General features: G+C 34.0%; 1 pseudogene; it reads left to right on the top strand.

The window, feature by feature from the left end:
- The first annotated feature begins 773 nt into the window (after positions 1-773).
- LOC128235574 (nose resistant to fluoxetine protein 6-like) lies at positions 774-11932 on the top strand (annotated as a pseudogene).
- Positions 11933-13404: the final 1472 nt, after the last annotated feature.

Here is a 13404-nt window from a genome sequence, read left to right as displayed (position 1 = left end):
AATGAAAATGACTCCATGTTTTTATCACTGAAGTTACTTGACATTTAAAAAATGTATGATGATATTTAGATTCTTTACCAAAACTGACCCCTGAACAGAGCATAAGGTTGATTCCTTATATCAATCTGATTGTTCCATATGTTTTGTTCTCAATTATTAAAAAACGCACGTAAAATTACCGTTCATCACATTTTGACAATATTGAAATTGTGCGGTATTTCAAAACATTTTATCTTTTCAAGCGTGATACCAGTATCATAAATAAATGCATTCATGTGTTGGCCCTACACTGAAACGCAATCTAGCAACTCCGGTATTAAGTCAAAATTGAGCTCATCATCTTATATATACATATAGTCTACATCTTAACCTCAAACGTTTAAAAACTTTGTAAGATAAGGACAATTATGAATGGTGGAATGAAAATGAAACATTCGTATATCATTGTACTGATGCTTTGCATCTTCTGTTTAAGCATATACGCAGAACAAAATGACACTGCACAAGCTGCATTTGAAAACGTGATTTCTGATTTATTGAAAACTATTGGTTCAGTCATACAAAACTCAAGCTATCCAGACGTTGCCAACATTGATTTACAAACACTTTTCAACAACGGGAAAGGATCCAATGCTCTGGGCCCAATTATTCAAACTGTTACTGGATTACTATTTCCGGGGAGAACACACGATGACAATGCCCCGGTGGACCTAGCCGTACTGACGTCCATTGCCTCGTCGTTGACGCTACAGAGCTTGGGAATGTCTCCAGGATGTAGCAACGACTTGATGCTACTACTGCAAGGACTGATGGATAGAGACGCATGGGCTTTGACAGGTAAGAACGTCCTTACATGACCAAATGATAAAAACATAAGCTTCAGTGATTGTTTGGTGATATATGTCATTGTGTGCAAAGAACAATAAAGAAAATAAACAATATTATGGGATTAAAACAAATACTTTATGACATTACAGATTATATAACGTGTGATCATATCAATTAAGTTAACTTAACCCATTCCTTAAAAGATCATCTGTGAAATAAAAATGATTTACGAAAGCATTTTGATATTTTCCACTGTACTGAAATTCCAGTAAAGTTCAAATCAAATGTCATAGCCTTCAGTGCAGGGATACACATTCAACGACCAAATTTTCCAAATGCTGTTACGTTCAAATAAGATTTGGCTTGCTTTTCTAACAAAATATAGCTGTAATGTACCCTATTCAAGCATATAATAACGATATAAACTGTTTGAGTGCGAATTCGGAATATATATTCATCATGAAAAACAAAGTAGATATATTACATTAGCTTTTTGTGCTTACTCGATAAAAGATATTATTATTTTACACTGAAACAAATAATTACTCTCTCTGTCTTAGAACAATTGTGAATATTTGGAAATCAATAATAGAGTAAGCATTGCAATTGGAGTAAACAATTCAAAGAAATCGCGAATTCAAGAATTTTTAAAGATAATGTTTATTTACACCCCTGGAATGCTTTTGTCCTAGTTTGGAAAACAGTATTGGAATTATTCTATACGGTCAACATTACATGAATGAGTTACAATTATGTGCATACACATTTTGTTATTATATTTTACCTTTTTTGTCAGCCGATCACCCACACATGGCGTTTGGTCTCTTGTTTGGTGCCAGTTCTGATTTCTACGTATGAAACAGATGATACTTTTAAAGCTGATTGTACGGTCAAGCTAAATAAAAAGAATGCATTTTCTTTCAGTCTTAGACGCATTTGGAAAACCTGACAGCGGTATGTTGCAGGGTCGAATCTGGTTCCCTGGCGGATTTGATGAATGTCAAGACGTGGATGCCATTGTTTACAACAACGCCACAGAGGCGACGGACCAATTTAAGGGCAAATATTGCCGTCTGGATATACCCACTGGCAGGCCCTCGTTTGTATGTCAGCACAGATGTATTCAATAATATTATGTTACACTAAAGTTTGTAAATACTTCTGTACAAATTTAGATAAACGTTTATACCTATAATGTTAAACGCATAGAAATGAAGTAAGATAAACATTTATTAATATTTTTCCCATATATGTCCATGAAGTGAATGGTGGTATTTTGTTTTTGTATTAAAATATATTATTTAAAGATCATCAAATATTTATGACAATACATGTAGGAGTTCTGAGACAGGGTATAAGTACGCGCCAGTACGTGTATATAGTTGTCTATCATTATATAGTCGATAAACTTTGTATTCAAGCGCTGCAGGCGGATATTAATAGTTATATCTTTCACACAAAGGCTTTGTTTCAAACGAAAATGGTCTATGGCGAAATGAAAGCAAAAAAAAATCGAGATACCGAATAGGAAAGTAAAACTTCCAACAGATGCTTCACGGGCATTCGAGCAAAGGTGTTAGGATTTCAAAATAAAACAACTATCAGAGATAGAAGAACCGCACCCAATATCAAAAGGGTTTACGTCCATTATCACACGATATCGAAAGTATATAGATAATAAATTCTGCGTAGTTAATATGTGTATTATTAAAAGTAATGTTTATCGCGAAAGTCATAGACAAATCTATCCTTTGCGGAACATATCATTGAAATAAAATTGAGCTTAAAATTAATCCTTAATATTCAATAACATATAGATACACTTAAACCATTCCGAATGATTTCAGGTTCCAGGAGTCGAGAATTCGATTCGAGTTGGTATATGTGTGTCAGACAGATGCAACGTAGCAGACCTTAACAATCTGATTGAAACAGGTAGATAATTGATTGAAATTCTCTCATATTATTTTATAATTACCAAGCAAACCTTTTAATTAAATTGCAAAAAAAAAAAAATTTTTGATTCAGTTTATGTCACTCAGTCTATTCCAAAGTATTTATATGAAATACTACAGAAACAAGCCCAGAAGCCAAATGTTTAAACATAAACCCCGTTTAATGATACAGGGTAAACGCCAAAGACATATAGCACGAAAAACAAAAAAGTCACAAACAAGAAACATGGAACAACCGAACAAAACTCCACATACAACACAGTTCATATTTACTATATAAAAACCTACGTGTGTTTATCAAGGATTGTTAAGTACCGCCTTAGAACCTTTTTTTCGGTTTGCTCCGTACAAAATTTTTGTTCCGCACTCTTATTTGTGAACATTCCACTGCAAATGAAATTAAAGAAGTGGTAATTAAAAGTAAATAGAATAAGTCAGAATAGTTTACGCATTTCGGCCTTTTACAAAGTGTTGTTATCAGCATTTGTACTGCCATTCATTTTATCAAAAAAAAACTATAGATATTGAAATATATTACTTTAGACTAGAACAAAAGACACGTATTGCTGTGTTTTATATACCCTTCATAAATCAACACGCAAAAACATATCGCAAAATATGTTAGCCCGGGTCTACTCTGCCGACTTTACGTCATGACATATGTATTTGCGCAATGTCAAAATGATGTCATAAAACAAACTCAAAATCATCATTCATTTAAGTAATGAATTGCGGGGTTGATGTCATTATCGGGGTATGAAAGCAATTGGGCTGGTCAAAGTGTGTGGAGTCCGAAGAACTCCACGCGTACTATGACTATCCCATGCAATTCATTCCTTATATTTACACCAATAATATATTATTTCATTCAATAATTGTTAAAAAATACTTCATTTCATTTAAGAAAATATTTCACTAGTCCTTTATTGCCAGGTTTGTACATAGAACGACCCGCCTGTTACCGGAAACATCTTTTCAAATGACGTCACAATAACGCGGAAAAGATCAATCACTTGAAATCACTTTTAAACGTAAAATTGAAACACTTCTGGCAACAAAACATTTAAAATATAATCAATTAGCAATTTCTATAATGTTGATATATATTTGTTACGGGACCTGCTGACACAATACAAATAATAACAAGATCAATAGTTTTCATTATATTGTTATACGATGAATTGCGATCCGAACATATCCGAATATGTTGCGTTCATCGATTGATAAACGGAATTGCCGAAAGGCAATTCATTTAAGAAATGGAAGTTGAGGTGTAAATATTATGAAATCAAGTGTCTTTCAATGCTTTTAACAAGTAATGTGTATAATGAAAAGTAATCTGTTTGGAATGCAATACTTATAACCCTTTAATATCAGATAAGCATGCAAATCCATTTGCACAGGTAAGTGTCCTTTTTTGCCACATGAGGCCATCCTCAAAGGCACAAAAAGACAATTGCATTTTTCAGCATTAATAACAGTTATCAGTTGTAAATATGATGCTTCAAAGAAACTAAAATTCAAACTTAGATCGGTTGCATTTTTTATACATTATCTTTTGTTATTGTCTTCTAACAATTACAGTACAAAGAACATTTTTGAATGGGACTACCAATGCAGACATAACAGCAGTGTGTGATGAGCCTTTGCGGCTCGGATCTGATGCTATTGGATGCATGTAAGACTTTTTTTGAAATAGTTTCATGTGAGATGATTATTTTTATAAATCTCATCATTTTGACCAGCAAATCCGGGCCTCAATTTCACAAAACGTCTCAAGTTCTCAGTATGAAACTCATTGAAATATCCTATCTCAGTGAGAATTTGTAAAAGGGTCTGCAGCACAAAGCAACTCCAGAGCATCCTCAGTGAATTAAAATAGCGAACTCAACTTATTTGTTTTAAACACTAACTGTTATTATATGCATACCAATTAGAGTTTTTACAAGCAAAACAATGACAAATGTTGAAGCTGTTTGCGTTCCTTCTCATTTAAAATTGAAAATTATTAATTAAATTGCTCAATTCCCTTGATAAATATGCATAAGGTATCAAATGGTTTTTCATATTAAAAAACTCATACAAAATTGTTATTCGTTAGCGATATTTTTGAAGATATTTAAGACAGAATCTTTATAATAAAGCATACTCAACTAACAGATTTCAACTTAAATTAGGTCAAATATTTTCAATCTTAGAACGATTCTCCTTTAAATATTTGTTGAGAAACCGAGGCCGGTTTTTAGAGGAATTTTCACAACTTTAACCATTTTTTTCATCTAAATGATGTATGTGGTGAAAGAATACGATATAATAAAGTCCTTTTTAAAACAGTCAGAATGCAACGATGTTCAACGAAGTAATATATCGTATATGTTTCAGATGCTTCCTTGCTGTATTAGGAGCTTTCATATTGTTTGGAACACTGTACGATATCCTTGCTGTCCAAATGAAAGTAAAGACGAAGGACAATTCATCTGAAATACAACATAGGCTTACGGTTGTTTCGGGTATTTCCTATGTAAATAACGCATTTGCGGGAAAAGAAAATGGCAACGTTCCTCACGACCAAGAGAAGGAACTACCTCCAGTGTATACAATGAAGGCTGACAACCATGTAAACACCGACACACCAATCATTGAACCTGTCTCGAACCAACAAAGCCAGGGTAGGAAAGTGTTTCAGATGTTTTTTTAAATTGACTCAAATATATAAATGCCAATGTCATAAATTCACCTATTACATAAACTGAAATCGAATCGCCTTTTATACAGTCAAATTCGATAATTTTAATGTTATTACTAGGAACGATGGAAAGGATCTTGCTTGCGTTTTCCGTCTACAGCAATGGTGGTAAGATCCTGAACACCGACCAGAGAGGGGGTCTCTTGGGGCCCTGAATGGTATCAGGTTCTTGAGTATGGCCTGGGTTATCCTTGGGCATACTTTCAGCTTCCCCATAGGACTTAGTGGTAAGACTGTTTGATACAAAGAAGTTTTTTATACACATAATTAGGTATTATTATTTCAGTTATTGATTTGTTTTTGTTTTTATTTTAATTTAAACCTGTTTCATTTCTTTGCAATAAACTGAATGACTGAATAGCATTTGTTAAATGTCTATCTCTTAGTATTGACTATTTTGTTGTTGTTTGCTTTTGTTCGTGTTTTTGTATACTGTTTAATTTCTTACAGCAAATATTTTGAAGTTTGCCTTTGACCAGGAATCTTACGTATCTTTCTGTGCCATTATGTACGCGACCGTCTCAGTTGACTCTTTCTTCACCCTGAGGTAGGTCAAGCTGATATCAGGTGTGAATCTGACTGACTAACGGACCGACTGAATGACTTCTGCCTTACTGACTAACTGAATAACTAACGGGTTAACTAACTAACCAACAAGCTAAATGAATTGGTTGCATATTTCTTAGTGCAAATTAAGTTACAAACTACTCACCTATCTTAATGCCTATCCTACGAACCAAGCATGTATTAACAAATATAAATCTTTTCTATATTTACTAATATAAAAATTGAAACTCGAACTTGCAGTGGCGTCTTAGTGGCATACCTGACCTTGCGAGAATTGAAGAAAGTGGGTGGAGCAAATCGACTCAATTGGCTCATGTTCTATTTCCATAGATTCTGGAGGTAATCAGTACAAAACGTGTATGCTTTTAACCGTTATATTAATCCGAAGCACTTAAAATAGTTTAATACTAACGCACGAAGTTTTCACGCATGTGTGTCATCCGGTTATACACTATTGCTTAAACTTACTGCAGTATTTGTCCGATTTTCTATAGCCAATTATTTTTATAAGCCGTATAATTAATATAACAAACGAAAATGATCGATTGTTTCATCGAGGTTTTGAAGTGAATATAATATAGTGAGTATTATAGGGATTCCAAGGAAAGACAAACACAGTTATGACATATTAATATGCGTTTGAAAGGAAAACATATATTTTGTTATAAGGGCAAAGTATTTATTATAACGAAAACAATCACATCACGCTATAATGGAATATGTGTTTTGGTTTCAAGCTAATATTATTTCTCAACACGATTTATCATTTTGATTTACTTATTAAACATTTTGTTAAAAGAATACAGGATCAATTGAAAGTGATTACTCTGAACTTGATGTTGAAATATCTGCAGGCAATTATAGACAATAATATCGACTAACTACATAAACATATTATTTTTGAGAAAGACCATGCTAAACAAGGCAAACGTACAATGTGTGTGGAACAGGGCAAACACTACTTGAAATATAATATTGTGGAACTAGGCAGTTATTGTACACATCACCATTCATTAATGAACCTTTCCTTGCAGTTTTGGTTGCTGAAACTTTGCATAAACAATATGTTATATAATTTATGGTGAAATCAAATGAAACTCAATAAACATAATTCAACATAAGAATACCAAGCAGCAGATCCCTTGTTGCTAGTTATTCATCAAATATTCATGTTTTTGAGTTTCAAAAACTGAAGAAAGAAATAGCCATGACAAGAATTGTAGTAAAATTATCGTATTCAAAACCTATTATTGCCTTAAACATCATGGACAGGAATTGTGTTGCTGTTAAAAATTTAAATGCTGGTCGATGCACCTTTTTTTTTAAATATTTTGTGATAGCGAAATACGTTTCCGTACAAACGTTTTTCCTTTTAAACTTCTTTTATTCTATACGCATCCTAAAAATGCGAGAAAACCAACTCGTGGTTGAACATTTGTTAAATGTCGCAAAGAGCTGAAATCAATACATATATCTAAACTCCAGACTGACTCCGCCCTATATGCTGGTATTAATGTTTGGAACGGTGCTATCTCCATATTTGATAAATGGCCCGCTACGCCTTACCCATGACTTGCCTTCAATGGGGGAATGTCGCCATACCTGGTGGACCAATCTACTATATATCAACAACTACGTGGAACTGGACCACATGGTAGGAGGAAAAATTATGAGTTATAAGGATGCATTCATTCATCACGAAACATAGCTATTAAGTGTCAACTAAAAATGTAATCTTTTTACTTAATCCAAATAAGTCACTACTCTTGTTAGAAACATCAGAAAAAAGGTTTTATGTACATGCCAATTTGATATACTGTTTCAAATTGATGTATTGTATCGCAAATGGAAACATATAATGGAAAAGAAATGACCAGTTGCTGTAAATATTGTGTCTGTATGATTTCAGTGTATGGGATGGAGCTGGTACCTGGCTAACGATATGCAGTTTTACATCATAAGTCCACTGATTCTCCTTCCACTCTTTTAGTACGTGCCTTAACATAATTTTTTAACAAAATGAAATACATACAAATCTAAATCTAACTTATCTCACTTATAAAATTATTCAGTTATTTCTGATCATTGAATGGCTTTATATTCTGACTATGTGTAGTATTTCGTTTATTATCACTTACTCTAGATATATATATATATTAGGGATGCAAACGAATATTCGAATATTCGAATATTCGATCGAACGTTTAATATTCGAATGTCAAAATCGGTATTCGAATATTCGATGCTTTTTGTTTGGTTTAATAATAATAAACCTTTTCCTACATCTGTGCTGTTGTATATATTAGCATGTCTTGTTTTTACAACGATTGACCCCTAAATGCCAGAGGCGTGACGTGATGACACTATACCGGTACACGCGTCATATGTTAATTAGGGACACATAGTCGGAGACTATAAACAGTACCCATAATTTTACAAAAACTGGCTATAAGACAAGTGACATCAAACAACTTTCAATATTTTCGGTAAATTCTAATGACCATTATTGGATAAAAAACGGAATCGGCAACCAAAGTGGTGTCATGGCTGTCAATTAAGCTGTGCAGTATTGCTCAAATCGCCGTAATGATATGGATGATATGTGCTAGTTATATGCTGTTTTCCATGTTTCGATATAACATTCGTGCTTTGAAATGTAATTGTATAGAATAGCAATTTAGGTTATTGTTATACAATAGATGGGTCAAAATTCAGGGTTATTTTCGTTTTATTATGTATCTAATTTCCGAGTAGGTTTGGTGTTTCATAGTTATATTAGTAGATGTCAATCCGAAAACGAGGCCGCTCGTCATACAGAACGACCCGTTGGTGCATCATGACATTCAACAGGCATTAACGATCTTCGCCTTTTTCAGTGGCTATTGCTTTTGTTAGATATTTTTGAAATGGTGAATTTCATTGGCAATGTTTGGAAAAATCAGGGTCCTTCGCGTATACCGGCTACAACGAAGAAGGGTTAAAATGCCCCAGCTATTACTAAAGCAAACAATAAAAGTTGTTTACTACATTTCTTATACATTCATATTGGTAATCGAATATTCGAATATTCGATCGAAAGAATTAACGAATATTCGAATATCAATTTTGCCATTCGTTTGCATCCCTAATATAATATATGCATGTGTATAAAAACACATCGTTCATGATAAACAGACCATAACAATTTGATTAAACAAAAGGAGTTAGGTTAGAAAAATACTAACCTACCACACAAAAACAACATTGTGCGGATATACAATACACTGTCAGCTATTTTAGGGGTAAAAAGGTCGGACGAATAATGTAAAACATAAAGAAAACATTATATGTATGAACAAATCCGATGTACAGTTATTTGAGTTTCGGTTGTCCGATGACCCTCCATTGTGTCAGTACCATTTGAAAGGGTTTAATGGTTAGAGAAAAAATATACTAGTATGTAAATTAAATCAAACTATAGAGCAAATTAGCCTCTTTGGCCACGTAAGACTCAAAGATAGGCTTCATTTCGAGATCCAAGTAACAAATTGGAAAAACTTATTGTTTTAGGTATTTTGGGTAATTTAAGTCGTTAGTCGTTACTAAGAAAGAACCTTTCAAATGATACCAAACTTGTATGGGGTCACCGAGCATCACAATCGAACCAAAATCGGATACTTTAAAGAGAATAATGAACATAAGATCAGTATTGATTGTCTACAAAGATTTTCTGAACAAAAGCTTACCATCAAGATAACCAAAACTGTTATCTCAATTACTTTCCCTCATTCTTATAAAAGCAAGTTAGTCTATAACATTGTCTATATTTTTCCCTAGTAATGTGGTGGCCGGGGCAATATCGTGTCTCGTGTTTCTCTCGGCCTCGTTGGCTGCACGATGGGTTATCGCGTACCAGCATGAGTATCCTGTGCAGGGCATGCTGCCGGACGCACCGCAACCGTTAGTATGGAGAAGTGGCAGCGCTAATATTCTAAAAACAGAAATTATAATAAGACGATGTTACTGTTTAGCATGTTCGATGATATTTAATTTCAATATATCGAAACATTAGAAGCGAGCTGTTTAACACGTTTGATAATGATTTGTTTTAATGTGATCGTTGAAACAATATTTATTTGTAACTGAAATTACGTGAAAAGTGTATCGTATTCCCGAAATACAGTGTTGAAGCATGAAATGTTTACAATTTATGTGAATAAAGGTTTATGCTATAAACTGTGTTCAATAAAGAATTTTTATCAAAGAAAGGATTTTATCGGATTATCATAGCATACATATTTTTTGATAATTTCACTGTTTGGTTTAGAATTGATGGAAATTCTTGGAAGATGCAATATGCCCCAAGCTACTCCCGGCTCGGACCTTACATAGTGGGGCTATTTGCGGGCTACCTGCTCTATAAAACAAAAGAAAACTAAAAATCCCAAAGGTTTGTTGCTAGAGGTACTTTGCAAGAGAATTTGTCGTATGTTTTCATTAATATTTAGTATATATACGTGAGCATCAGATATGAAAATGGATTAGCTTTTTAAATCAATAAATAGTGTTGAAAAAATACAACGCTACTGTTTCAATAATTTTACACACTTGGATATTCTGATCATCATTTCAATAATAAACTGCTTTGTTTGGAGCTTTTTATATAACCGTTCACATTGCAAACGATTGAGATAAACCTAGATTACTATGATCTTGATATAATGTTCACTGTAGAAAAGCTGAGGATAAGAAGCGGTTTATAGTATTCATAGTACATATATATTATTCCACAGTCGCTCAACCTGTTGCTGTGGTTCTTGAGCCTTGCCACATTCTGCCTGGTGGTATATGGACCATACTCACGAGACGGTAACCACATATTCAGTTTGGGGGAGTCGTCGGCCTACACCGCTCTATCTCGCACCGCCTGGGGCGTGGCTCTTGCCTATCTGATAATCGCATGCTGCACCGGCCACGGAGGTTTGAATATATTTTATATTTGATGTTTTCATAAAAAAAACACCAATCTTGCTTCATAGTATACATAACAAAATATATATATATAGCTCGAAAAGAGAATGATAAGGATGTATTTGGATGCTTTTCTGCAATTCAGGTTGGATAAACGAGTTGCTGTCGTGGCGGGATTCATACCCTTGAGTCGCCTGACTTACTGTGCCTACCTTATACATCCTCTGGTTATGATAACTTTCTACTCAAGCAGACGACAGCTCACATACTTCACACACTTTGAACTGGTATTATTCGAAAAAATGTTTTTGTAATAAGTAGTGTTTCAAATGTCGGTACAATTACATGTTAAACTGACTTCAGTTACATCAATTTAACATTGATGCGTGTCAGAATTTTTATATCACATGAATTTACCGGTTATAAATAATAATATTAGACCTACCCGTTTCACCTGCGCTTAAGTGGGGCTGAAGTCTACAAACTGACAAAGCAATGCTTTTGCCGCTCATGGTATCGCAAAGAAGAACGTGATACAACACTGTATGGTGGGCAATTTCGGTTCTTGTTATTTTCAGATCTACCTGTTTCTTGGTCACATGACTTTGACCTACGGGTTGAGTTTCATTGTGTCCCTCGTGTTCGAGGCGCCCATGATGGGGTTGGAGAAAGCAGTCCTCAGAAAAGGCAGTAAATAGGTGGAAGTCGGAAACATGACAACTACAAGGACTGATGGGTAGAATGGGGTATACGAGCATTAAGAATGGTGATCTGCTATTGCTTTGATTTTTCTTTAATCCTTATCGAATAATGCAGAATGTATGTATGTTGACCTTTTAATGTTTACTTTGTACTATTTTGGAAAAATAAATGAAATGAGATAATATTTATTTTTTTAACAATCATATTGATCAAATTTAATTATGAGCAGATGTTTCCATCGGAAATAGAACTGATTTCGAGAAGAACATATTACAACTACATATCATATGCAAGGGCGTTTTATATGAAACAAATGCTTTCCATTGTTAATTGACATTAATCAGTAAAATATAGCTTTTTAACAGGGAAATATCGGTTCGTTGTTTTTCATAGAATTCAAATTTTTCCGTGTTTTCAAACTTTTCCGTTTTCTGACTACCAAATAATACGGCGGTGCGCCCATGACTCAGACAAAGTTATATATAATCCTATACAGCCGCACTTTTCTGATAAACTGCAACAGTTATAATTTTAAAAAGAATATACATTAGTTTAAAAAAAACACTAGACAGACTGCATCGGCAATATATTTCACCTCGTGAACACCAACATCTTAGCTCATATGAGGTCACGGTTCAATAATACAATGGAAACTACAGGGACAAGCTTAGTAGTCAATATGTCAAACATATAACAAATTAAGTGGTACAAGATCAGGGCCAAACCAATACTTAATGAGAGACACACACGTACATGTAACTGTCTTTGAAGGGTCAGTGAAACATACGTTGACTGGGAAGTTAAACTAGGTTATTTTGCATATTGTGGCACTAATACAGTGAAAACTACAGCTATAAGTAAATTCCAGTAGCCTCAAATTTAAAAAAAAGTATGTATTGCGAGGCACTGGGCAATAGACAGAACGATAATGCAATAAAGATACGAAAATATAAACACCACATACACAGATATAAACACCAGATACACAGATACAAACACCACATACACAAATACATACACCACATACACAGACACAAACACTTCATACAAAGATATAAACAACACATACACAGATACAAACACCCCATATACAGATACAAACACCACATACATAGATACAATCACCACCTACACAGATACAAACACCACATACACAGATAAGAACACCACATACACAGATACAAACACCACATACACAGATAAGAACACCACATACACAGATACAAACACTACATACACAGATACAAACACCAGATACAAACACCATATACACAGATAGAAACACCACACACACAGACACAAACAGCACATACACAGATACAATCAGCACATACACAGATGCAAACAACACATACACAGATACAAACACCACATACACAGATACAAATACCAAATACACAGATACAAACACTTCGTACAAAGATATAAACACTACAAACACAGATACAAACACCACATACACAGATAAAACACCACATACACATATAAAAACACCACATACACCGATACAAACGATGCAAACACAACATACACAGATACAAACACTACAAACACCACATACACAGATACAAACACCTCATACACAGATATAAACACCACATACACAAATACAAACACCACATACACATATACAAACACTACAAACACCACATACAC

The sequence above is a fragment of the Mya arenaria genome, chromosome 5, assembly GCF_026914265.1.
Source record: "Mya arenaria isolate MELC-2E11 chromosome 5, ASM2691426v1".
NCBI lineage: Eukaryota > Metazoa > Mollusca > Bivalvia > Myida > Myidae > Mya > Mya arenaria.
This window is presented reverse-complemented; position numbering and strand designations above follow the sequence as displayed.